This window comes from Athene noctua, chromosome 5 (assembly GCF_965140245.1).
Source record: "Athene noctua chromosome 5, bAthNoc1.hap1.1, whole genome shotgun sequence".
NCBI classification, from domain to species: domain Eukaryota; kingdom Metazoa; phylum Chordata; class Aves; order Strigiformes; family Strigidae; genus Athene; species Athene noctua.
In genome coordinates this window covers 15,367,137-15,393,666 of record NC_134041.1, presented here as the reverse complement: position 1 = coordinate 15,393,666, position 26,530 = coordinate 15,367,137, and the positions used below count along the sequence as shown (strand labels likewise).

Sequence of the window (26,530 nt, the reverse complement as noted above, 5' to 3'; positions counted from 1 at the left end):
TCCTGAATCATTTTGTGCCTGGTGCATGACTTTTAACAGAAGTGGAGAATACCTCCATCTCCAATCAGGCTGTGGGTTAGAGAACTGTTTAGCTGGGGAGAAATATGCATTTGAATCCCTTCAGGCAGAGAAGAGAACTGATCCTGTTTCACACACTTTGGACGTAATTGCTGGTTGTAGGATAAAGCTACACTTTTAAAAGAAAGTGGTGATTACTGCTGGGTTTAGTGACAGGCTAACTGTGTTGGTGGGTGTCAGGTGCTCTTAGAGTATGTCTGTCACCTTTAACTGCTCAGCTTTGTTTCACAGACAGCCTTATCAGTGATGAAGGCGCAGAGTTCCTTAGTCTGGTTTATCTTGACTGAAGCAATACTCGGCATGATGAGCATTAGAGCTGTAGGAAAATTTAACATAACACCATGAAAGCGTCTATTGAACAGGGGCATCCTCCCCAGGTAGGCAGCATTTTAGCAGAGGCGTTTTTAAACTTCAGGGCCTAAATTCCTTCCACATTTCTCTTTAGGAGTCTAGATGTTGGAATTCAATACGATGCCTACATGAAATTCTGGTCCATAGTCACAATACTCAAGGTCAGAACTCTGGTAATAGGTTATGAACAGGAAAGAAAAGGGTGCTCACTAGCAATCATGAACTGAAAAGAACCTCCCACTGGGACTTGCTCACCTCATAACTGCAACCTTCAAATTACCTTGTCGAAAGGTGAGGCATGAAAGCCATATTTGCTTCCAAACTTGCATATTTCAGTTCACTGTTTTCCCAGTGTGCCACTAGGTGTTATTCTGTAAGAACAAGTGGTGGGTTTTGTAGTTTTCTTTTTTAATTTAGATTTTTCAATTGGTAGCTTTAATTAAGACAATGTAGAAGTCACGCTTTACGTACAGTTCATCTGGTTCTGCTTCTTAGTTTCCCATGCTGCTCTGGAAGTGCTCATAACCTCAGTTGATTGGTTCTACTTGCTTTGATTTTGCTTTGCGGTTTAAACCAAGGACTTGGTCCCTTATATTTTTTTATAAGAATATATTTTTTCCTTTTGGTACTGATTGCCATTGAAATGCTGACAGTTATGTGATTGGCTCCCTCTGGAGCGGATACCAGAGACGCATCATGGATCACTGGTCAGAGAGCCTAGAAACAGCAGCAAATTCAGTCTCTTCCCCCTGTCCATCAACTTTGTACATCAGCACTGCTTTGCAATCCATCTCAGCTGGCATGAGCAGAGCATGGAGAAGGAGACCTAGATTTGTTTCCAAGCTTACATCTTATAGTTCACATTTTGTCATGCTTGTGTTACGTTGCCAGGTGTAACTCTGGCAGCTGTAAGAACAGTCATTTTCCTTCACCGAAACTGCCTATAAAAGCCTGTTTCAGTAATGATTTGTTATACATTACAAACACCTGCAGCACATGGGAATTAATATCACTAAAGTATAGGGATCAAAGATATTCCACCTTTTTTCTTTTAATTAAATGATCATTTACTTCTGACAGACCTCAGTGTTTTTGACAAACAGTATTTGAATCTGATTGAAGGTATGGTTACGCCTTTCTAAAAACACTGCAGTCAAAGAATGATATTACTACCATGCTCCCATTGTGAGGAACATCGATTGACTGCTTAGTACTACTGCTAATTATAAATATTAAAATATATTCAATAATTAATTAAGATGCTATTCACCACCTCACTATGAGCACTGGCTGCTGTTTGTTGAATAATCAGCACCAAAATATGATCTTTTCATATTATATCTGGTAAATCATAATACTACATTTAATATATCATTAAGACAACACACTTCAGCTTTTACTGCTTGCTTGGAAAGCAAAGTGATAACTCCATATGCATTTACACAGGAATAGCAGAATTTTCTGCATATGCAGTCACTGAATCTTACTGAAAGCTAAACCACAAATTTGCATTGTACCATTTAGGTGCCCAGTTTTGCATTTTTGTTTTATCTTCCTATCGCCTCTCTATATGGCTACATTGGTTTAATTTGCTTTCTTTAGAATTTTTGTTGATAGTAAAATTAATGTGCAAATTCCATATCAGTTGTATACATTAATAAAGTTCCCTCTCAAACACAGATCATTGAAATTAGCACTGGTAGAAGGTGAGATACATATTCATACAGTTATTTACATAAATCCCATTCAGCTTTATGCACCCTAAGTTTAATGCAAAGTATCTACTACCACAGGTAATTTTAGCACAAGCAAAATAGCATATATGTGACATCCGACTTCCCAAAGATTGCATGTCTTTTAATAAATAGATTATGTGAAAAGAAAATACTCTATAAGAAATTATGGTTTTGACATTATAATTTTTATGAATAAAGATTTAATTTAATATTATGCATATTTTAATTTGGACACTTAGTTCAACTCAGTTTTAAGTTTCCAAGGAATTTATTGGTCAAAAGTTATCACCTTACAATCCATTATCATAGTAAACCTTACAAATTAGATCTTTTATTACAGTGCTAAAGTTGGCAGACCAACTCTGTCCTTCCTTGCAACTGAATGCAACTACATTTTCAAAAAGATTAGTACATATATGGTAATACAGTTGTTTCCTTTGGGGAGACTAGTGTCTTTACAACCAAGAGTTGAAAACAGTCTCCAACGAATCACATGGAACTGGTTCTTTGCAAATTATACAAATTGTGCATGACACCTACTTTATGATACGGCATAAAATAGTGTATTAATCTGTTAATAAACTAAACTTTTCGATAAGAACTATAGTATGAAGCAATTTATAAGGTAGTGTACATGCTAGACCACAAAGTAAGTTTTATAAAAATAAGTATATACTGGGAATTTATCTATGCAGCACAACATTTTTATCAGTTCTAGTGACAAAAATATCTTTACAATCAGTTGCAATATGCATATTGATTTACAGTTTATTTACTTGGATTATAGAAAAGTCATTAGGTTGTTATCTATATAGTTTTAGGGAATTAAGGAATAATCTATTCCTTATTGAAATCTACTATGTGCAGGTGCAGATTCTACTTAGCAATGCAGCTCTGTTTATGTAAGTGATGTTTTCCCTAGCAAACAGAGGAGCTGCAAGGTCATGAAACAGACAATGGCACATATCTCTCAAAAAATTCTGCTTTACTGCATAGACTTGCAATTTTTATATTTCCCTCAGCATATTGCAGCAACGCACTGTGACTTATAGAAGTCTCTATTTTTCACAATTTTCCAGTTAATGAAAGTAATGTTTAAATACTCTGAAGTTAGATTATTAACTTCTACAAAATAGAAACAGATGTGTGTCTTAGTATGCCATTAAATTTATGATTTACATAGTATTCTTGAATACAGCTGAGCAGAGGCCAATGATTCTAATTTGCTCTAGATTTACAATAACCTGATCTGGTTTTTGTAAGTACTGAAACACTTTAAACAAAATTAGAAAGCCGTTGTGCTTTGTGTGATTAAAGATGCAATTCCCTTTGGGGTAATGAGAAGAGTTAGAACATGTTTCTTTCTTTATGGATGTTTCTATTATAAACACGAGTACCATATATTATGATTTTTGTTACTATTTCCTTGTTTTTAATTATAAAATAAACTGATTGAGTTGTAGTGGAGTTACACTGAAACAGTGCCAAAATCTAGCTAAAGAATGCATACAAAGGTTCATAAATATCCTTAAAATTCTTCCAAGGGTCTTAAGATCTTGTTAGAAAAACACTAGTTCCTTATAGTTTGCAGAGACCAAAACACCTCTCTGATTTAGAACTACACAATTTAAAAATTTATTTAAAAAGCTAACACATTTTCTCAGCTTATTAAACCATGTGCATGCACAAAAGTTTACCGGACAAAGGTTCAGTGGATTCATAGCAATTTACATCTGGGATACAGATTTGCTGTGTCTAATGGCAGAAATGACAACTGGAATGAGTGTTGTAATTTAAAGCATGGTGTATCCATGGGTAGAGATCAAGTTGTGATGTTGCTTCACTAAATACTGATTTTTTTTTAAAAAAAAAAAAAAGGGAAAAATGAGATTAGATATGTCAGATATAAGTAAGTGGCATGTGAGAGAAATACCCTGTGTATAAATATTTAAGGTGTGATTCAAACATTCTGAAAATCAGAAGTTAGGCCTATAAAGGTGTATGGATTCAGGGTTAGCTAGCAATGAGGTATTTCCAAATTCTAATCTATGACTCTAAAAAAGATTTCTTTTGTGGCCAAAATGTCCATCATTTAGCATTGTAATTCACTTTTCACATGGAAAGGTGATGTAGCAATAAAGTGTAAGCATCTGTTTCATAGGGACTTTTTATAATAATTTTTAAGGCTATCTCAACGATTCTTTGCATATAGCTCCCCCCAAATCAGATAGATTTTATGAGCACAGAAGTAGTGAACCAGGAATTTAATTTACATAGTACCTGGAATATAATATTATTTCATGTAGTATGTTATTCATTTGCTATTTTACACAATGCACTGAAGATAATATATGCTCAGTATTATATATTCATATTTAATCATATTACAGTATATGTATTTATATTTATCTTTACCTCTGATGAAATGTTTAATATTATTAATCCTTTCATTTTAATTATATATAATTAACTATCATTAAAACAGGAGCATTACCTTTTAATAAAAATTTAATCATACATTTACTCAAGCACAGGATCAAAATGCTACACACGGCTGAGATGTCTTAAAAGTGATTGAACGCATTAAATTTGTTTGGTCACTCACTCTTCCAGTGCACTTAGAGATTGCCATTTGTGCTTCACTCAAGAGATCTCCAAGGGTAAGCTCCCACACTCCTACCACGTTCTTTGACTTGGGATTACAGTGTTAGACAGTCATATAGGCTGAGCCACAAGCATAGCTCTCAGCCTGTATGTTGCTCCAAATTCAACTTTCACTTTTACCAGTGCACCCCCAATAGCTACAGCATGTGGTCCGCTGCAGGTATTTTTGCATTTGGCCGTGGATTAGTGTCATGCAGCACTGGTAGTGTTTTTGACCCAGGCAGACTGATGTGCACATATTTCACTTTAAGAAAGGAAGAGGATCATTATGGATTTTTGCTGGGGAATCTGACAATGGCAACTGGAATTAAAAAAATGGTAGGAGAAAAATTTTCTATTCTAGATTGAGGCTGAAGTGCATATAACTGGACTAGTTTTGTGGTTTCATCTCAACTTCGTGAGAAATATTTCTATTAAACACATAATTACCCATACCAGAGACATAAGGCTGGCAAGAAGAGATTGGCAAACATAGTAAATAATTCAAGTTTAAGTTGTGTCTAGGGAAAAATTAGTATTAGAGAATTGTTTGTTTCCTCCTTGAAAAAGTGAATATGGATATGGAATAAATTATCGGTAGGAATGAATGGCATCAGGACACTGGAACCTCATACTTTTCACCTGTAACTTAACATAAGCTGAGGCCCTACTTCTGCAAATGCACAGGTTTAGGTGAGCAAACTTTTGCTGAACCAAGAACATGTTCCCAGTCCTACAAATAGTTATACCTGTTAAATCTCATCAACAACATTGACTTAGAAATCACAGATACAGGAAAGTGTGTCACCTTAAGTCTCGTATTAAAATTGATGGTGCGTTTTGGAAAAGGAGTTTTTAATTGTTCTGGTAAATTCATACTAACTCACTGAGTCCCAGAGTATGGAATTGTGTTTGCAGCAAACTGTCGTTCAAGGAGCCCTGTGTGATTAACTTGGAGACTGAAGGTAAAAACTGCAGATGAGAATTCCATATGTCTGAGGCAAAGCACCTGAAAGGAAAGCTCACATTTTAATGACAGAGCATGGGATGGTCATTATAGGAATATATTGTATTGATAAAAAGGGAAAACACCTGGTCAACAAAGGTTTTGTAATATTTTTTCATATTAGTTATTTTAAAGTCATATTAAGCTGTCGGAAGACTTTGGTTCATTATGAACACTCTGTTTCTTAAAGATGCTCGGTGAGTCTGGATGCACTTAGCATAATTTATTTTCCAATCGAGTCTGAGTTACCCAGACCTACTTCTATTGAAGTCAGATTTTTTTTTCCCCAAAAGAATTGAATGAAGTTTAATTTTTCTTCAAAAAGAGACTTAGCTAGATTTCTTAATTGTCAATTTTCTTCAAACAATTACTGCATGACAACATTTTTTAATAAACGAAAACCCAGTAAATTTTGTGATTCCTTGTATTAAAGCCCACTCTAAAAACGTTTGTCTGGTGCAATTACTCAGCAACTCAGAATAAGTGGGAAGTTCAAAAGTGTATTTATATTGGTTTTGAACCTTCCTGATGTGATTTAAAATTACCTTATCCCAAAATACATTTAAATCTCAAAGGGGACTGTATTTTAAATGTTTCTGTGCCTGGAAGGTGTCATACATTAGAAAATACTAACTAAAAATACAATGGACCCTTTTCTACTCTTTTCTTTGTATTTCCCAGAGCTATTTCATATTAATATTGACATGGATAAGACAATTCAACAAACTTCAGAGTGATAACGAGGCCATTTTGCAATGGCTCTTTTGTTGAGCAATGAAGCTGTGTAGAGAAGGGCAGATTTTGACTATTCAGTTCCTGCCATCCTGATCACTCTCTATTACATAAGACTCAGGTCAGAAAGTTTAAGTGTCTAAAATCTGTAGACTGCCTGTTTTCAGAAAATACCAAAATAGAGAGTCTAGTAAAAATCTGTAGAAATTTCCATCTTCTGACAAGACATTTTTTACTTATGCAGAACTGGTCTTTGTTGAAGAGCTCCTGTCTTCATTATTTAATTTCTTTGTGGAGCTTACAGTCGACATGATCCTGTTGAGTTCTTTATTTAATATGTTTCAGAGCACAGGACACCTGCCGACTTCTTTAATAACGAGTTGTCCTCAGTTGGCTTATATGTGAAAACTGTGCAGCAGAGGCAAGTAAAGAATAACCTTAGACATTAAGAGTGATTCCATTAAAAAATAAAATAAAACTATGTCCAGGCTCCACACCCGAAGTCTCTAAAATAAATTTGCAAGGGCTTTTCACAGCATGGAATCCAGGCGGATTTTTTTTTAATTGAATTCTGTTCTGTGTAAGTGCAGCTCAGTGGAATTCAATTTCCATGTAGGCTCCCAGGAAAGAAATACATGCTAAGTATTTTTATTGCTAATGTTTTGGATTTAGTTTCTTAAGTATTATTTAGATTTGACTGTGGACAGAGTTGCTAGTGTTTACTGTAACACAGTGCTCTGTGCCTTTTGTTGGAGAAGGGACTCTTCAAGAAAAGGATTGGCTAAAGCACAGAAATTTAACCATGAATAAATTCTGGGGCTTTGTATTGTATTAATAAGGCTCAAACTCTATTTCTTTATACAAACCCTATGAATTTGATGGAAAATCTCTGTATTCCCAATTCAACCTTTATTTTTTGTCCCCCTTTAATATATTTTCACTACTTTGTTGGAAGCCTCTTTCACACCTTGTTAGGAGAAGTATGGGGAAATAGTTATCTTCAGGGAAGCCCTACAGTCTCAGTCCTGCAGTTTGTGAGGGAAGAAACCCTACTAAGATCAGTGAGTCCTTCTTCTGCTCTCAGTGGATGGTAGCTAAAACAGAGAAATCAGACTTCTACCAATTAGTTCATCTTAGTTGGCTTTATTCTGCACTCATTCACATAGTTTTTCCCATAATTCTTTCACTTCTGCTGAAACACATTATTTTCTACAACCCACAAAACTCAGGCGATGAATAAAACCTATTTCACAATTGAAAAATACACTCAGCCACTGTTAGCTCACACTCAGATTGTTTTTCTCAGTCAATAGAATCCTAAAAAAAATGCTTTTTGCCTTACAACTATAAGGAAAAATGTTGACTGATAAGGCAAACTGTTAAAACAACTGTTTTATTTTAGTTTTTTAATGTTAGTCCTTGATTTCAGACAAAGAAATACTCTGAATCAGAGGTTCAGCCTTGTTAATTATTTTATGCTACAATCAATAAATTAAGCAGCCTTTATCCACGCTATTAAACAGCCTTTATCCATGTTATGTGAAGGATGCTCACCTGGTGAAGGAACATGTGCTCCCACCTCAGATTCTGTCACAAAATTTGGACCTAATCCAAAGGATGTCCAAATCTCTATTAGAAAACAGACTCTGCACTGCTCGTGTTTATATCTACGTCCCTTTTCTCTAAGAGGAAATGTCTCAATTTACTATATTGTCTATATAGTCTATAATATATTATCATTATATCCATCTATATATATTTTATATTAATATTATCTATTGCCTATTTGTATTATATTGTTGAAGAATCTTTATGTGTTGGGTTAATAGAATTTTTATTTTTTAACTGTATTTTTTATAGATAAACTTGATAAAATTGTAAGGTTTATTAATACTTTTGTTAAGTTTGTCAGAAAATTAGTGTATGGTAGAGATACACAACTTTTTAAAATCTGTCTTGCAACAACTTGTGCACAAAACCTCATTTCAAGTTCTGTTTATGGGTAATCATTTTACATGTGTTTAAATCACATTTTGATTTTCTGTAAACACAGTTTTTACTACATAACATATACTATTGCTAGTTTTGTAAACATGTTTTCATTGTTATCTTTAAGAACTGAGACAAATCAACATCTAATCTGCAGGATGATAGTGACCAGGACAGCCTGTGCATATGATTATCAAAAGATTTAAATCGGAACTGATACTGGACAACACCCAGAGCAAATGGCAAACCCAACCCCAATAACTTATATAGTGCTACCTCATTTTGAAGTTGTACAAGGTTTACTTTTCAGTCTTGGTGTTGCTCAAATGTCATGGGAATGGGGGGCGGGGGGGGGGGGGGGGGGGGGGGAAGGCAGGGGGTGAGGAACCAACACTGAACCCAACAGAAATCTCAAAGCTGAAGCCTAGAAAAACACCACAGCTTCAGTGCATGATGCAAGAACAGGTCTACAGGGCCACTGAACCCTGTATCTGCCTGCACTACAATCCACCAAAAAGATGCTGGATAGTTTTAGGTCTGGGAAATAACAGAGGCAAAAAACCAACTTGGAGCAGCAGTTGGGCAGGCAACGTGGAGCAGGGCAGGCATTTGGGCCTTGCTCTTCTCTGCAGCTCCCTACAGCCAGCTTCATCAGGGCAGCCTTCAAGAGGAAGACTGCACTCTCCAAGATTTTTTGTCGTAGTTCATCATCCTTTTATTTTATTGTAATTCTATGTGGTGCAGCGAAGCTGTTCACAGACAGATAAAATTATATATATTTTTTCACTTCAGCTCATGTCTCTTCTTCCTGTGCTCCATACAATTATTTTGTAGCACATGAGGAAAAATGTTTATGTTCTGTCTAATTCAGTCTAAATAAAATGTTAAAAGGTGGCAATCTCCTCAAACATTACTGATCATTACTTACAAAACTATATTTTAAAATTGTGAAAACAAATGCTTTGACCTTGTGAGCTATGGAAATATTTAAAAAACAAATCTGCTACGCTTTTTTGGCTAATAGTTGTGATTTGCATAGTTGAACCTTGAATGCAGTCATAAATAGCTACAGAATCCAGCTTGGCATAATGCCCAGCAATGTTAGGGTGCCAGACAAAAAATCGGGTCAACCACTTACCAACTAAGTCATTCTGTCTCAACAAGGTGATGTCTAACAAAGAAGCTACAAGGCTGAAGACAGATAACATATTCAGCTGCTGTTCATAAAGACAAGAACTTTTCATTTATCAGGATAATCTACTACTTGTAATCAGTACACCGAGTGAACTCCCTCTTGTAAAAAAAAGAAAAGCCCATCAATTGTTTTTGCTAATTAAGATGAATATTATTCCTGTGAAATGAACCAAAAAGTTCTGTGTAACCAGAATCCCAAAAGAGATCTATAATCTAAAAGAATAATTGCTCAGAGTTTTTAATTGAGAGGAAAGTGAGAACTATTTTTTGTCTTCTGCAGTTTTTAGCTGCGATGGTCTTCCACGTATGTTAGTGGGTCTTTTATGTTCTCAGTTTATCTAACATGATTTCTCATATATTAGAAGTTGTGGAATTAAAAATTCGTGACAAAATGGTTATATATTTAATGAAATGCTACAGCTAAACGTTACATGTTTAGGAGTAATTTGAGGTAACATCCTTTATTAACATATGTAGAAAAAAGTCCATTTTTAGATTAAAATCTAGATGTTGTGACTGTTCATAGCAATGTGCATTTAATCTTTATTCATTAAGCACAGCTAGCGTTAGATATGAGAAGGAAAGTGTGTTTTCTTAAGGTGATATTAATTATATTGAACAATTTATTTTCTTCTGTGACATTTGTCATGGTTTTAGGATTAAAAACAGCCTTGCAGTGTTGAAAGTGAGTAATATGAGGAAGCTCAGTTTCCCATTCCTTAAACAAAGGACACCCAACTTGAAATTATATTTATATTTGAATGAATACTTACATAAAGGAAAACCATAATCAGCAGAGTATCCCTGTATTCCTGAGCAAGTCAGGGAAAATTCACTGATGTGTACATGGTTATACATATAAAAATTAATTATCCTCCAAATAATCTATTACTGTCTTTGTTGTAGTAACCCTTAAGGTTACTACAAGCCTTTGTCCTATCTTCTTTGCTTATAGTGTAAATCATACAGTTGGCCTCAAAATAAAAATAATTATAATTTCACTTAACATGCAAATTTAGAGTTATAAATTACCTCAAATCAGGATACTGGCTGAATACATTTGTTTTCATGAAAAATGAAATGTTGTCTCTCTTCTGCCCTTCCCCCAAGCCTTCTTCACAAGACCTGCCTCAGGCTGAAATGGTTTTAAGTAGACTAAAGCTGCTGGTAAACACTTACCTTTGACAATATTATTGCCTAATGAACATTGCAGAAAAGGGTGTGTGCAGTGCAAGTGTCTGTCTGTGACTGCAACCCACATAGGATCCTTGTGCCTATTGCTAATAGGCAAATATACACAAAAGAGGCAGGCCTTTTGATGGTTTAATCCCAAACATACTTAACTGTCACATAGTTAATCTTTTTGATTAAAAATCACTCTTGAGTTCTTCTTGAACATTTTTATGTTTGTGGATGAAGGAGGTTAAATGTAGTTCTCATGCCTGTTTGGATTGTTCTTTTTGCTTTTCACTTTTCCCCCCACCCTTAGTTCAACATGACTTTTCTCTCTCTTTAATCACAGATATGCCCCTAAAGGATCCTCAACCCTGGTATTTCTGAAATACCCCCTGTTAGCAGGGAGGTAAAAATACATTACTGATTTTACCAAAGCAGACCTCATTGTTATTATCAGAAGACTAGATCTACAGGTCAAAAACAAGCATTTCAAACCAGCTTCACCTGCAGGTTTTACTTTCCTAGAAATAAGTTTCAAAGAACAACTAACCTTCCACGTTCATCAAAAATCAAGTCATCACTCTTAAAAGTTTATCATAAAACTTATGTTTTACTATTGGTTTTCTTGAACACTGGCAACTTTGATACTTTCTATCAAAGACAACAAAAATTCAGCCCCACATATTTAAAACCTATCATTGTTTTAAATGCATGCATTAAAGTTTGTGAATAATCTTTTTTAAAGAGTGTTGAGTTCCTTTTGGGATTAGATGGAGGTCTTTCAAGTGTAACACTAAGAAGCAGTCACATTTCAAGTCAGAATTTGTGCTCAGATGGGATATTTTTTTTGGTAATATTTCTTTCCACTTTAACAGTAGTTTCACTTCATGATGGTTTTATGTTGATTTCAGACTACATTTTTATGTAGTGGGAAATACTTTTTTTGGTAAAGTGAATGCCCAAGACCTGTTGGAAAATGTTTCTCCTTAGCAACATGCTCACAGGATTCAGTATAGTTTGCTCAGAAGTGTTATTTTAGGATGACCTTTACACATACAGTATGATGAATTTTTCTTTTTATTTGATTGTAAAGATGTTACGATCAAGGGGCAAAATAAATATTGTCTTTTTCAGCCATAAAAAAAAAAAAGAATGACAAATGAAACCATCTTTTTTAAACAGCATGATAGCATGCAGAAACGATGTCTACGTTTGGAAACTACTTATTTTTAAATTCACAGATACAGCAAAACCGTAGTGAAAAATAAATAAAGATCAATTTTATACAATTCAAATGGCAACACATGCTATGGAACTCACCCTTTCTCAGCCTAAAGAAGAGGGATATTTACATTCTTCACTGAAAGAACATGTATTTATGCTTATGGGAATTTATACATGACAAGAAATTGTTAAGAAAAATAAGAAGTTGAGCATTCTGGGGTCAGCAGCATTTTCTAACAAGAACGTTCAATCCTAAATTAATTTCTTTTGAATAATTAACATAATGTTCTGCAAATCTTTTCTAGGTAGCTTACAGGATTTTAATATTCAAATATTTTCACTTGTATAAACCATATAATTATGAAATTGTACAGTACAGTTATTTCTCAAGCAATTTGGCAATCTTTTCTTACAATAATTTATCTTATGTTCTTTGTTATCAGAAACACAAATAGCTTTCTGCTTACCATTCTGGAAAAGATGGAATTCATCATTCTGCCATAAAGACCCTAGAAAGCAAAGAAAATGTTATTAGTTATTATACTCTTATCTGCAGGGATTCTAGCTGCCAAACAATGCATCAGCATCAAAACAAAATATGAAAATATGTGTCCAAATCATGGATCAATAGTTTAATGCAGTTCTGAATAGATATTACATGTACTTTACAGGTACCAGATTAGAAAAAAGCACAGGTTATTGTGCATATCTGTATTTAGAACTACATGCCAGCTGGAATTTATTTGCATAATGTTAATAAAATACAGACATAGGATCTTGGCATCCAACTTGTGATTGTGCTTTTGAAAATAAAACCATGGGCATGCTGTCACTCTGCTGTGGAGTAGGAGAAAACAGGGAAGGAATGTGCATAAAGGGTTAGGATGAGAAGAGACAATTATCAATGAAATGTTAAAGATTTTCTTCTTAACTCATTAAGAAATTTGCATTATGTTTTTAAAATAATTTCACAGTTACTAAAATAATTAATCAGCCTTTACATTTGGCTTTAGGAAAAGATAGCTCATGGGTTATAAGTTTACAATGGTTAGACTGGGGTACTGAGAAAGTACTGAGTACACCACACACCTCATCAGCATGCTTTAACTGTGATGTGGAAATGAAAGAATGGATACTAGTTAGCTCTCTTTTCTTCCTTCTTTTCTATTATCCCTTTCAGTCTGTTTTATACCTGACATCATAGCTATTATGTTTTCTTTAGAAAGAAATGAATCACTGCTACCAGTTCCTCTAACTGAAGGCTGAACAGAGAGTGATCACTTTGTCTCAGTATCTCCACAGAGAGGATTTTAACTTTTCTATAACATCTTATGCTATATGTACCAATTGTGTGGTTCAAGAATAAAAAGTTTTCAGGACAATAGGCTAAATTCTGCGATCATTTCTCACACAGAATACAACTTTACTCCTGCTGAAGTGTCCAGAGTTAGTACAAAATCTGCCTAGCTGCCTCATACATAGTTTTCAAAGCTAAAACAGTTTTATGCCAAAGAAGGAAGAACACTTAAAACCCACTTGTTATTCTTAACTATTTTCATTGTTTGAGAAAATTAAATCCTAAAGTAAACATGTAAGGGAGAGGGTTAAGGAATTAAGTTTAAAATTATGTTTTAAAATTTGTTACTCTAACCAAGAGATACAGTCACAAACCACTTTAAAAAAAAAAATGTGAATGTCTATGTAGGGCCATTGCCTTTAAAGTGAAAAACTGAAAACTAAAATAAATGATAGACAGATTCCAGATTCTCACCATGACCACATATACTGCTGGATGAAATATAGGTATTTACAGGTAAGGGAGTGTCCAGATAGAGAATTCCCCAGTATAGTACAGGAGTTATTTCCGTTCAAGAAGTTTACCTTGGGCAAAAAGGGAGTTTCCAGGGTGTTCAGTGCCACAGAAATTCAGACTTAATCTAGGCTGCAGCACAGCACAAGATATGGGGAGCCTGTATAATGCTAATGTAAATCAGAACAGTCCCTGAGGGCCGCTCTAATTTACGCAAAGATTCATTGGCTTGTATCCAGCCTTGAATCTGAGCATCTACAGAGATGGTTTAAAGCCACTTTAGCTCCATTCTTTGTGGGCTACATCTTCTGCGTGGTGCTTCGTGTGAGATGTAGCACTGAATATCTCTTTTGCTTCATTTATGAAATGCAGGAAAATAGGGCCCCCCTCAGCCAAAGAAACAGTATTTCACATCGGCTTAAAAAGAACCCTTTGAACGTCCATCTCAATTGAGCCAAATTCCCACAAAGCACTGGCTTCTGTGCTCTTCCCAGAGATCTTTGCTCCTCAGCCCTCACAGTTTGCAAACCATGCTGTTTGGATGAGCTAATCATTAATCCACTGCCTGTTCAGGAGTGTTACATAAAAAATCCATTCATTTCAGCAAAGCGGTAGTTGCCTTTCCTCCACACAGCTTTTGAGTCCCCCTGCCTCAAAGCCATAATATTTTTTTTTTTTTTTCCAAAGCTATTTGTAAACCAATAAAATTTCACCATTTCATAAATGAGCAAAAGTTCTCACTGACTTCAAAAAGAATTATATTCGGAAAGGGTAGATTTTTCCTTTAGTTCTTAACTGCTTAATTATTAAGATTGTACAACATGACTTACAATGTTGTGAGATATGAACTGACAATTGTGGGCCTATCCCCTACCCATCAGCCAGGCATGCAAGGCTCCAGACTGATAAACAAGCTGCTCAATACTTTCACACGAGTATCCCCTGAAGTCATTGCAGCAACGTTTGTGCTTAAAGAAGTGTATGTTTTAATGTTCTGCTAAATAGTGGCCTAAATTCCTACTTGGATTCAGATGAGCAGAGCAGCTGAAAGTAAAGTAAGTTTAGTGTGACAGCTGATGTATGAGTTCTTTTGGGACACAAATAATTTTTAATAACAGGTTATTTGCTGGCATACAGAATACAAAATTATTGTTTTAAAAGAAGTGAGTCAAGGCTTCTAGCTCTTGCTTTCACTGGCTGAAATAAATATTCTGAGTGTATGTGAGTATGACCACCCAGTTCTCGAATTTTGTATAAGAAATGTTAACAAGTTTTAAACTTCCTTTTTTTAAAATCAGATTTGTCTATTAATATTGCAGATACTTTCAGTGTCTCTGGCATTGGCATTACAAATGCTGACAAAACCCAACTTACTGAGTTATGTAGTTCCTGTTTTCTCACTACAGTTTCTAAATCAATAAACAAAATCACCTATTTTTAATCACTAGCTCCTGAAGAGGGCAGCACGTTCTAGATATTATTGAACTGTAAGCTTTGAGATGACAGCCGGGCTTTACTGTACTGCACACAGAGGAAGGGGGAATAAAAACTTTCTGGATATTTTGTGTAGACAGTTCCCATGATACAGTAAGTCAGCAAAAGTTCTAGGCTGTTACAGACCAAGGTCAAAACTGTATCTGATTATTAAAAAGAACATTCAAATTAGCTACCTGAAGCAATGCATTTAGAAAGAGAGCAACAAAATACCAGCAAGGAGTACTTCCACAAGGAATATGTTTTATCTTTAACATTGTAGATAACTTTTCCTATTGGCAGTGCATTGACTATCAAAACTACTAAAGGGGTTAGATTTAATTATCTCACTTCTTTGCACATTTCATCTCAATTGCTATGGCAACATTCAGTTGCCTCAGCAGCAATGTACACTTTAATCAGATATTTCCTCACTCATTTCTCTGTGCACCACAGCAATGTAGTCAAATTTACAGCCAAACCCTGATGCATCTGATAACACCTCTTAGGAATTAATGGCTAGGTTTTCCCTGCCCTTCACCCATAGCCACAAATATTTCTAGAGTTTTGCACCCTGATGACAAAGGCTTTAGGAGATGAAAAGTGTGTATACTTTAAATCTTTCCTACTTCACTGATTTTATGTTGTTTTCTGCCACCACTCCCTTTTTACATGGCTTGAATTTACTTGGGAACTCTTCCCATCAAGCTATGGGCTGGTCTTCTGGTCCCTGCAGGAACTCTTTCAGGGCTGAGAACAGGAAACACAATAATCGGGCAGACAATATGGTTCCTCCCATATTCCACCCTGCCCTGAAAAGCTTTTTGTTTGATTACTCAGCCCTGATTAAATGCTTCGTCAGAGTACATCATAATTCTTTAAACTTCTTGGCCCAGAAATCAGGAACATAGGCTAAAATAAAAGTAATTAGGAGTGATGAGCAGATACTGGGGACTCCATATTGAAATGCAGACAGTAAGAAGAGTCAGGAAGCTAAAAGTACATGGGGGTTACTAAATTCAGGTTATGGGAAGTTTTGACATTTCTGACATAGAATATCATCTGTCTTGAAAACATGTCACCACCAAGGTAAAGTGGAACAGAGATAAGTTCCTAACAATGCCTAGCTTCTATGGTGAAAACCACATTAGAAATGTAGTAGATTGAATTAGATTGGATTATAGTCAGACATATAGGAAAGAAGGGGAGACATACATCATTGAAACATAATTCTGCATATTCTGAAGATTGTCTTTAAACAGTCAATTAGATTTTTTATTTTTTTTTTTGCATTAAAGAATATATTCTACACTGTTTTTTGCTTCTACATGCATTTTTCATAGCTGTTCATCTGCTCACATCTAATAAAGAATCACAGCTCATTTTCAAGTAAGGTCTTGGATTACTGCTGTCTTAAAGATTTTTTGAAACCCTGGGTAAGTGCAGAGTTGACTTCAGCCACTGTTGTCCCAGAGAGGTATAATGGAGTCAAAGTCAGAACCAGTCTACATCTTGTCAGTGATAACAAAGTCTGATCAGCCCCTCTGACTGTGCAATATTAAGTCACTGTACAGTTTATCTCAGTGTGAGCCACAGCAGCTTTCTTAGAGGCTCCATAACTCAAGATACTAAAAAACTGTAACAGCACTGACTTATTAGGAAAATACAGGGAAAAATGTGCCCAGTATGCTTTTCATACATGACAAGGGATCCCATCATATATAACATTAAAGTCCATATTACATGGGTTGTCTCTTGAGGATCTGGGGGGACTTTTCCAGCTGAGATGCTGAAGCCTAACATTTGTGGGCCCATGTCATACGACAACACTGTCTCCTAATCTATCAGTGAAGTTGTTATATTTTTAGGGTTCTGAAGTAGAAGCTACAAGTTACAGAATCTGCAACTCTTTTTCACGTCAGTACTTTTGAAGATGTCCCTTTGAAACCAAATGGTCTAATCTTAAAAATTAAAACTATTTGTGTTTGCAGGGCTGGTCCCCATAGTTTAAAACAGGTATTTCCCTGCAGCTCTGTATATATAAACTTTATATGTAACTATACACTGTAAATTTTAATAATGTGTCCAAACAATATTTGTGCCATAGAGGATGCACAGATCATTTAAAGTTCAGAGTTTGCAATTCTGTACTAAAATTAAAATTTAAAACCCACCCAAACTTTATACCTAAAGAATTCATTATCCGTGCAAAACTAAAGAGTACAAAATATTTGTAGTATAACTTGTTGCACTTAAAGAATTCGTTTAAAAGTTGATTCATGTAACATGGGAAGAGCTATGCTGATTTCCAGCAGCTGATAATCTGGTGCATAGTCTTTATAATAATAATTTTATAATGCTGAAATTATCTATGCCATATACAACTGGAAATCTGTGCCAAGCAATATATTCCTTGTTTGAATAGTTTATAAACTGGAGACTTTTATAAAAAATATAGCAAAAATCCCCACAGAACAGTGCTTTGTCATTTTTGAACCTTGTGGGATTTTACTGCAGCACAGAAGAGAGGAAATTTGACTTTATTCTTTATGGGCCATATGAAGAAAGATGCATGGAACAGAAATGATCAGAAAATATAGAAATGGAGAGATTTATTACATGTTGCTCTGTGCACATTCCTGTTTCATTTGTTAATTTTATGAATTTATTAAATATAATCGAGTTAAAGGCTGATATATTTGGGATTATTCTTGCACATTTCCAGTATAAAGATTTCTGTTCTGGAGCATATTTTCCTATCCTTTTGATTCTTGTTCTAGGATTGTATGAAAGACCTACGCAACAAACAAGTTACCTATTCAAAAAAAGCAGACTTGTTAAAGTATTTTAAACTTTATGAAGCACTTTACCTGTTAGTGTTTATTTGAAATAATCAAAAGTTTAAAATTTTCAGAAAAGTTTTTTGGTGAGGGTGTGCTTTCCAGTGTACAATAGAGTATAATACAATGTAATCTCTAAACAAAGGAATGTCATGCAGCTCTGTAGGGGACACAGCGTTCTTGCTAGACTTCTTATCAGCAGTTTACAAATTTTTGCTATGGGTCACCTTTAATTTTCAATAATAGTTTGTCTCCTCCCCCCCTTTCATTCCTCCTCCAAGTAGGTTTTCCCTTAGTCTCTGTTTTAACATAAACCCACCCCTTCCCTCATTCTGAGTATAATAAACTACATTTGATATAACCTCCAAAAACTCACTTCAGCAATCCAGCAGGGTTGCCTTTTCCACTGGCACCAGCAGAGCTCCTGGCATCCTCCCACTGCCCAGCACCACCTTGCTCTCTGCAGGAGCTTCTCCAAGAGCTGCTGCACTGCAGGTATCCATTGCAGAGCCTCTTCCTGGTCCACCAAACAGACAATTTATTGGGAGAATGGCCCATTTCCCCTGGCCCTGGTTCTTTGCAGACTGAATGTCTTGCCTCAGGAAGAGGACATGGAGTCTGGCACTGGTAGCTGCTACAGCTCCATTTTTCTTATGGTTGCCAAACGAGGGAGAAATTTGTGTGACAGAAAGGGTAGCATGACAGAAAAATTCAAAAGTTGAGCGAAACTTTCCAGAGTTTCATTTTTTGCTTCCCATTTCCAGGTGCTCAACACATTCTGCTTCTCTCCCCAGGTTAAAGACTCGCTACCTGGTGTATTGCTTGGAGCAATTTCTGCTCAGTTCTCTTCTCTTCTCTTCTCTTCTCTTCTCTTCTCTTCTCTTCTCTTCTCTTCTCTTCTCTTCTCTTCTCTTCTCTTCTCTTCTCACTTAGTTTCAACTCTACTCGAGCTTAAAGAACCTTTCTATAAAGCCTAATCGATACAGAGTCCATTTTCCTTGTTTATGCAAGTGACCATATTGTGATCTTTTTACAGCTTAACCAAGCCGGAGAACGGAACTACTACAGAGGAGGCACTGCTCACTGCACACACATACATACATGCATGTATATACAGAATTTATGTATGCTCTTACAGTAGCACTAATACTCCCTAAAGGTATTATTATGTTGTTAGACAAATTAAAATTAAACAAGAGGTAAAAGAGCACTTGAACTAAAAACTGTTAAAAAATGCCTACAGGCAAGACAAAAGTGAACAGCAGGAATTTATCCAGCTGTGTGTGTCTAGGAGTTCCTCTGGGCCAACTGACTGTGCTCCCATTTCTGCTGCAGGAAATGCAATTTCAAAAAAAAAAGTCATATAGGTGTTGTGACTTCCAAGCAAAATGACACACACATTTTTTTTGCCTGCCTTTAAGATAAAAACAGAGGGATTTTCTGTCAAACTCATTAAGCTACAGGACTGAATGGAGAGGGATGGTGGGAATATATAACAGAAATGCCCAGGAACGGCAAGAGTAAGACAGAGATCTGCCCAGGTCAGAAATGTGATGGCAGGTAGTTCTGCTGACAAGCACTTCTAATACCATCTGGAATCAGTGGAGTATGTGAGATCAACTTTGAGAGATTTTCTACAAAAATCTGTTCTGATATAGTATTTATAAAACGAAATGCAAAAGAGGCCCTTTTTGTGGTGGGAGATTCAATGAAAGCCCATAAGGAATACCTGAGATGTGCAGAACTGATGTAGCCAAAGGTCTGCATATTGAGATCAAAGACACAATCATAAAAACCAGTAGTAGTAATATGTGTTACATATAAACTAAATTTGGGTTTGTAAATCACATTTATGCAGGTGCAAATGGATGCACACATTAGAGGTGAAGGTGAACAAACTGAATAGATTCTTTATCTTCGTGGGTAAAATTGTTAGGTTTACTACTATCATTCAAACCTCAAAGCAATGTATGTCACAGGGAAAGAATTTGCTGCGTAAATTACTACGTGTTTTGCACTGAGAAAGAAAAATAAGACAGCTCGATATCCCAGTCACATAATGAAATAAGGAACTGTACTCTAACCAGTTAATTCAGTTATTTTCATGATAGTGTTATCCAACAGTTATGACTATGACAGTGCATCTTTGCCGACTTAGAAGTGCTCAAAAATCAAAGAGCATTTGGACCTCGAGAAAAGGATATGAAGACATGGTTGGAAGGAAGATTTAAAATGTAATTCTGTCTCATTTTTACAATACTGTAATCCCAATGGTACCACTGGAAGTACTCCCAGTTTGCACAAGGACAAAAGAAAGCACCGCTGCTTCTGATTCTACGTACTTAGAAACTATACCTTACTAACAGCTCTATTTATAGTCCAACTGCTATACAATGAAATATGTGAAAATGAAAACAAAAGAAATATTAATGCATGCATTAGAATAATACAACAAATAGGGATGTGGTTTTCTCTTGGTGAAAATGGAAATTAATCTCTTCTGCTTTGAGCACTTTGGCTCTAGTCATAATCTAATTGGTGCATCATGAATACTAAATGCAAGTAGCTGGAATTCATATAATTTTTTGTTATATGAAACTAAACAATTTGTATATGTGAGACTATTTTTCATTCAGAATATAACTCTGTGGAACAAATCTAACCTTAAATTGAACAATAGCCTCAAAGACATTTGTCTTTATAGGGCATTTCCATACTTAAAAGTGCTGACGTAAGATGTACTGGTTTTGTTCAACAGATCTGCTCTTTGGACTAAATCCAGATTCCAAGTTATTGGGAGAGACTTTTACTTCTGGATCAGACCCCTTGTGTATATTCACATTCATGTATGATTACTTTAGTGGGAAAAGTGTTTTTATTCCCACTTCTGATGGAGTGAACTGAATTTTGGCATTACTCACTGTATCAACAATGAGATTTATGCAGTCTCAGTGCATTTAAATTCTGTGCTATGCTAAAACTGAACTATCACAATGAAGGGTAGCAGAAAAACTGTTAAGTTTTAACTGGGAGCATCTTTAGTAATAACAGGATACGTGAGATAGAAGCAATACAGCTTGGCCTTCTGCAGCCCATTTGAGTTTTCCAAGTTTTGTAGTTAAAAGCTGTAAAATATATTTTTATTAGTGAACTGAGAAAATTAGATAAATCCGCTGAGACTTAAAGCATGTGGAAACCTGTTCTGCCATTCTAACAAAGTAATTTTTCATGATGCAACTGCACTAAAATAGTTCCCTTTGTGAAACCATTCGATTGTTAAATTATTTTTGTGTATGAGTAGAACACATTTAATAAAACTCACTTGTACCCTTTTTTACACATTCACACAATAAACACTCTGCTTGCACTATATCCTTGTTGCTTTCTTTGGCAAAATTTGGCATACACTGTGGGTTGATATTTTGTTTATTACATGAAATATTTTAAAGAACATCTGTGGGAAGGATATAAAAAATAAGGCGTGTGTGCATATTATAGCTGAGACTGCCAAAGGAGCATGGAGAACCTATACCCCTAGCCCTGATTGAAATTCCATGGAAGACAGGCTCCCATGGCAGTCCCAGACTATGTACAGAACAGAATTTCTCAGCATTTATTCAGGTATGCACCTTAAAGCAAAACTTCAGTGTGATCAAGTACCGCACACATAGTAATGAGCTTTGCAATTTCCTGAATAACTTTTATGAGGAGGGCTCATGCCTCTGTCTTTCTCCTCCCTTTGCTGTTTATGTCCTGCTTTCCGTTTTCCACTCTCTTCTTCTTAAAGCCTCCGCAGCAACCTGATGGACTTAGCCGGAACTGGGGTCATCACAGTGATCAATGACTTGGGTGGTTGAGCATTCAGCCATTGATCACACTGAATAGATTCATATATCTTAGGCATGCCATCACAAGCAGCTGCTTCTACTTAGCTTGCCAGCTTTCTGTCACTTCGAGGATTCAGTGAAGTTCAGAGGCAGTGTGAGAAGGTTATACAATTCTGTCAAGAGATCATGTCTTTGATTTTTTTCATCTCTTAGACCTACATGTCTACCCTTTGGGGGTCTATCACAGACTGAGAACTTCCAATATATTACATACCATAACACAGCAGTATAAAGAGTGCTATATAAAATATATAAACGTCCTCCCTTTGAACAGAATAGCAGGAGCCTTCACTTCTTTCTTTTATGAAAGTACATTACCTAATGCTGAAGAGAAACCACAGCTGTATTCATGTGTGCATGCACATGCTTTGCTTGTAATTTGAAACACATTCCCATAAACTGTCAGATATTATCTTATCTAGTGTTCCTTCTCTCTCTCATATTTAAATATTCTATGCCCAATTTGTAAGAGTAAAAAGTAACTTTAATTGCTTTGGATAAAATATTCACAGTTTAACAACTTTACTGGGAAAATAAAATATATTCGACTGAGTCATTAAAAGGACACTGGGAACTTGAATGCCACTTTCTCATCTAAAAAATTGTCATGCAGTGTATCTGAGAAAGATTAAAGACCTTTTTTTGCTCTAGTTTTTTCCTGTTTACTTAGCACTGGTGGTTTGTGCTCTGGCTCACATACACTGAAATACAAAGCTGCCACAATTTCGGATGTTACCATTTCCCAGCTTTATGCCCTGCCCCTCCGCTGGAAAATCATAATCCCATCGACAGTCCAGAAGATTAGGGCAAAGGCTCTTTCACTGGCAGTTTAAATTAACAGGCGATGTGAATGTAGGTGGCTCAAGTACAGGCGCATGCTTCTCTCTCTTGTCCCTGTAGGTTGACAGTAATTTCCAGCAGAATTGTAAGATGGACAGCTGTGAGCATGAATATCCGAAATCATGGCAGCTACATCTGGCAGAGCTTGTCTATCAAAGACCCATGACTGAAAGGTTGGTTGACAGTGCAGTCTCTGCCGGCAGGACTCTGCTGGAGAGAGGCGCTGGAAAGCTCAGGCCTAAAAAACCTCTCTAAACAACAGACAGCAGTCAAAGAATGAAAATAACCGCAGTGCACAGGACAAAGCAATGTTGTAGTAAAGTCCTATTTCAAAGATTTACAATAATGCTAAGATGATTCACAGGACTCAAGCTGGCTGTATGCACCGGGCTGAGTTCCTGTTAGAGAAAAGGATGTGAGAGGGGGGATATACAAGTGTTCGTGATTAATAATGATGACTATGACAGTAATATTCTCTAGTCTTCTAACTGATGCTTCCAAACATTCACAGAGAAAAAAAAATTGTAGACTCTTTCTAGAAATTATAAAAACCCCTTCAACATTGAAAAGATTTTTTTTTTTTTTAAATTGGTCATCTTGAAAAAATTCAAATTGACAGCATCCTTTTTAATGATACACTTCAAAGCTTTATGAAATCTCCCTGTCAAATGAGGCTACTACTTTAACACATATTCAGAGAGGTGTATGCAGCTTGAAAATGGATTAAACAGCCAGGAAAAGAGGTCATATTCTGTTATATGAATGCAGTTCCAGGGCTTTAATGAATCCGAAGAATTTAACAATAAACATGGTATATAAATTAAGTTGATTTACTGTGCAGTCTGCTACTTTAAAACCAATGAAATAAAGACTTAAGGCTTCCTGTACCACCACCTTGCCATTTTTATTCTTTATCATAATAAAAAATGAAAAGGAAGTGGTATCAGTCAGTATTGCAGGATTCCATATTAGCTTTTCACATAAACCAGGTGCAAGCTGTTAAGAATACGCTTCCACTATTTTTAAAAAACTCTTTGTGTTGTTTATAGCCATTCAGTTAAAAAGGAAAGAACTGTTCAAAGCTGATCTATACAGTTTGGGATTTTTGGTGTGTGTCTTGGCTATGCAGATGCATCAGCCCTGTTCCTGAGCACTTGGTATTCTGTAAGGCCTATTTGAGTTCACATTAGAAGATACAAAATTTTAATAGAAAGTTATAGGAGTGGTGTTTTTAATCAGAGTAATTTTAACTGAAATTAAAAAAATGCAAACACATCTTAGGTTTGGTATAGCCCATCTCAAAACAAAATCCATCACTTGGTCTAAAACTAAGGTGACATTGTCACCTTAAATCACAACTCTGTATTTTAGCAATTGGCATCTCATGAAGTGGTTGTGCCACTTGCGAAATATTCAAGGACAATATTAAACATCTACAACCTTCCTAATGTTATTTAAAAGAAAAATCAGGTTTTCTATCTCTCTAATTTCTATGCCTCTTCAAATAGTGTTATTAACATTCTTTTCCACACATCCTTCTTCCTCCTTTTCTCTCAGTTTTAATTATTTTTTCTCTTTCTAAATTAATCCTTTGTTTGAACTGTTACTTTTGAGAGAGAAGAAAAGTTGTACAATGAACAGCTGAATGATTGCCATTTTGCTTTGGGTCTTTTCATGCTCCTTCTCTGAGGCCAGATCCTACAAGGTGCTGAGCATCAGGCAACTCACTAAAAATTGAGGGTGCTGAGAATATCTAGCAAGAGCCTAGCATATTGCAGGATCGTGCCTTGCACAGCAAGTTCTCCAAGTGATGACTATTTATGTTTCACTGAATAGACTTAGCATAAATTTTAACATCTCTGATATGATTGGGGTTTTTTTATGGGCAAAGAGGAGGTATTTTTCATGACCGTATCACTCAGCACTTTGAGAATGAAGTGTACATCAATGCCACCCAAAAAGTCTGGCAAAGAACCAGATGTCATGGTTACAAATGCACACAAAAACTGGAATACATTAGAGGCAATTACAAGGTATGTAAGCTCTTCAGAGCTGAGAAGGCATCCAGATCATTGTAAGTCCTGTCCTAGTCAAATAATAATTCAAAACAAACTTACACACGATTGCCAAGAAATCACAGAATTGAAGCATGAATGACCCCCAAAGTACTATACACTTTGTACTGTTCACCTGAGAGGTTTTTTTTGTTACAGGTGCCGCATTAAGGAATACTATACATATACATACTAACTAAAATAGAAATGGCAATCTTTTAAAGAACCTTTTGAATCAAACCCATTAATGTTAACCTAAATTTCTTTCTTAAAATTTTTCAATCTGTTATTCAGATAGTATACATACTTGCTATTTCACCACTTCTTGGAGATAAGCATTTATGATTTCTTTCACAGATGCAGGAAATAGCCAGAGAGCCTGCAGCTGGACCTGAGTAGTGCCTGTATCATTCAGATCTGAATTGGGCAGGACCGAGTGCTGGGGAGGCTGCTGCCACCCTGGCACGGCTGCTGCAGCTCTGTGGAGGCTGCTCCCTCCCTTACGCAGTGTTGCTGTGACACAGGAAGACCCTACAGGATAGAAACTCACACAGCTCCCAGTTATCTTGCATTAGCTTTAGCAAAGCTGTATTGAAATCTTTGTGGTTAAAAGCTGTATACATTTTCCCAGGCTTTTCCTTGATATAAGAAAATTATATTTATGGCTATGTGTTTGCAGTTACATCTATTCCAATGACAACATAACCTACAGATATATTGTTACATTTTCTCTTCAAATGTGGACAGTCAGATTATACCTAATATACCTATACATGTCAATATAATACAGTGATTTATGTTTACATATTGTGCTCTAGATATACAACAACTTCTTATAATACAGAACCTTTCATTATGAAGAATCCTCAACCATTTAAAAATTACAATCTCACTCTCTTTTTGAAACCTGAATCAAACAGCCCCTGCTGATCACAAAAGTATCAATACAAAGACATAATGCAGTAACAGTGTGCATATGGGCATGATGAAAAGCTGAAAAAAAATGTATACGAAATGTGGTTTGAGATGTGGTTTGCCTAATACATAAAAGGTTCTGCCAATTATTTACTAACTCCACGGGAAAAATCTCAAGCAAGCAAAGAACCTTTACAAATCTACCCTAAGCAGTGTCTGTTTGTTGCATCCACCAGGTACACAGCAAGGCCTGCAGACTAGAAACAGTGCTATAAACCTCACCCTCAATACCAGTAATCAACTGGGATGTTTCCAACAAGCTCTTGGTAAACATTGTGCTGATAGACTCCCACTAATTTGTGTGCTATAATTTGTTTTGAAAATGCTAGCTGTACATTTCCATTCAGAATAAGTACAACCCTTACCTAATTACAGAATGACTTTCCATAAGTTATATCCTTTCATGATTCTATACTAAATAACAATCATTAACCCTATGTATCATAAAAATCTCCTAATAAAATGTAGCTATGTTGATTTTCAAGGCAGAGAAATGGCAAGTATTTTTTCTGAATCTACACA

At 35.8% G+C, this 26,530-nt stretch overlaps 1 protein-coding gene and 1 long non-coding RNA gene across 17 annotated transcripts in view; one reads left to right on the top strand and one right to left on the bottom strand.

Moving 5' to 3' along the window:
* Positions 1-21,574, top strand: part of LOC141960648 (uncharacterized) — a 28,882-nt gene extending 7,308 nt beyond the window's left edge. The window contains exon 3 of the long non-coding RNA XR_012633676.1: positions 21,011-21,574. This is a non-coding gene — a long non-coding RNA (uncharacterized LOC141960648). The remainder of the gene's footprint in view (positions 1-21,010) is intronic.
* Positions 1-26,530, bottom strand: part of ADGRL2 (adhesion G protein-coupled receptor L2) — a 395,343-nt gene that overhangs the window by 169,546 nt on the left and 199,267 nt on the right. For all 16 annotated transcript variants that reach the window (XM_074906473.1, XM_074906474.1, XM_074906457.1 and 13 more), the window contains one exon: positions 12,597-12,638. The gene's annotated coding sequence lies outside the window, so the exon portion shown is untranslated. The remainder of the gene's footprint in view (positions 1-12,596; positions 12,639-26,530) is intronic.